Below are 2,027 nucleotides of genomic sequence, written 5' to 3'. Positions count from 1 at the left end.
CACATGGGCGTGTGATGTGGATTATATAACCCCAATGGCGAAGGGTTAATATTGTGAGTGGAATATCTATGTATGTTTGCATATGATTTAGTTGCCCGTAGTAATGGTGTCATATAGCCGTTTTTGTGACCATAGTTGTGGGACATAGCTGTTTTGTCCAATTGATAATTATGCACATAGCCGTGTTTGTGCATATGGTGGCGAGTAATAGCCGTGTTTTACTCCCACGTTGTTGCCCGTATTAATTGTTGCACATAGCCGTGTTTGTGCACATGATTGTGAGTAATAGCCGTGTTTTACTCACACATTGATCAAGTGATGCCATAGCCGTTTTTGGAACACTTGGGGGTGATGCTATAGCCGTTTTTGGAACACCTCGGGGGGTTAGCATGCCATAGCCGTGTTTGGAAGCTAACGGTTGTTATGAACATCGATGACTTGTTTCCCGAAGTCATTCCCTTGCGAAGATTTGGTTAAACGTGGTTATTGTGTTGTAAGCGTTATTCGAGATATATATATATATATATATATATATATATATATATATATATATATATATATATATATATATATATATTGTATACGTATAATGTTGTATTGTCGTGATGTAGCTAACCCTCTGGGTGTAGCTTATTGGCATTGTTCACATCATTGTTGGTGAACTTATATTTTGTTGATGTATCTTTAGCTCATTGCTTAGTGATCTTACGGTATGCTTAGACTAGCTTGCCTTTATGCTTGGATGCTCCGGTATGCGGTATTTGGTTATTTGTGTGGCGTGTCCATTTATGCATATATATATATATGTATGTAGTATATTCTCACTCACTAAGCGTTAGCTTACCCTCTCGTTGTTTACTTTTTTTATAGATTTGCTTGGATGAGGTGGCTCGGGTAAGCGTGGGAACTAGTGACTCGCGTAGTTGCTTTAGAAGGCACGCTTTTGGATTGATTAGGATTGGGTAGCGTATCCCCAATCGCCATGCTCGGTCTTTATTTTGTATTACAAATCATGTGATTGAAAACTTGTATTTTCGTATGAAAGTCGTAAAAAGGCCGATGTGGGCCCGGCCTCGTAAAACTTATTTTATGAATGGAATGTGTTAGTTTTTCATATATGAATATGTTGTGAAAAGCGTTTTGTCTAAATACGTAGGGAAGTGGTCAAACATTTTCATGTTTTTGACTTTTGGGGACAGCAGCCTGTCTAGGCCTTTTTGCGCGCCGCACAGAAGGTTGGCACGCCGCGCCAATAGCTGTGCAACAAAATAATTTTTTTTTTGTGATACTTTAAGCGGGTTCGAACGTGGTTTGGTTTGGGTTGTTACAGTAATGGGGCCTGTAAAGCTGCACCTGCGGCCCATATGTCGATTCCGCCTACCGGTAACAAGCCCAATCTATCGAAAAAGAAGATTGCAGCCAATTAGGTACGTAATAGACAGAAGTCATAAGTAAAAAAAGGATTGTTGTTGGTCAAATATTCGTAGATGGAAAACCTCTTACAGAATGATGAATATCAAGAATGCGGCTAGGAAAGTGGGGCCTAATTTTCACCCCCTTAGATCGATTTGTACCTCCTGTGCTGGAAAAGGGAATTCTTCTTCGGTATCTAATTCACGTAATCGGGGCAAGAAAGAGGTTGCAAATAAAGGAAACGAAGCTTCGAGTAATTTGGTTAATAGTGCTGGGGTTTGAGACTATGGGAACAAGCTTGGACTTAAATGGAAGAAAAGAGTTCCATCTTAGTAAGTTTGTTTCCCTCTTCTGTTTTCGTCATATCCAGTTTATTTATGAAGATATTATCACTTAATTTAAGGGGATTCGGGATTGGAAGTCGGGAAAATAAAATCGGGGATGTTAAAAGGTTACTTCAAAAGTAAAAAGCATCTTTCGTGGCCCTTCAAGAGACAAAGCTTAAAACCATCGATAGATTGTGGATCGAATTTTTATGGGGTTTAAATGATTGTGATTTTATCCAAAAAGAAATAGTTGGCAGATGATGACTTGTATGAACTCGGTTTGGGACC

The sequence above is a fragment of the Rutidosis leptorrhynchoides genome, chromosome 9, assembly GCF_046630445.1.
Source record: "Rutidosis leptorrhynchoides isolate AG116_Rl617_1_P2 chromosome 9, CSIRO_AGI_Rlap_v1, whole genome shotgun sequence".
Classification (NCBI taxonomy): domain Eukaryota; kingdom Viridiplantae; phylum Streptophyta; class Magnoliopsida; order Asterales; family Asteraceae; genus Rutidosis; species Rutidosis leptorrhynchoides.
Note: the sequence above shows the minus strand (reverse complement) of the source record.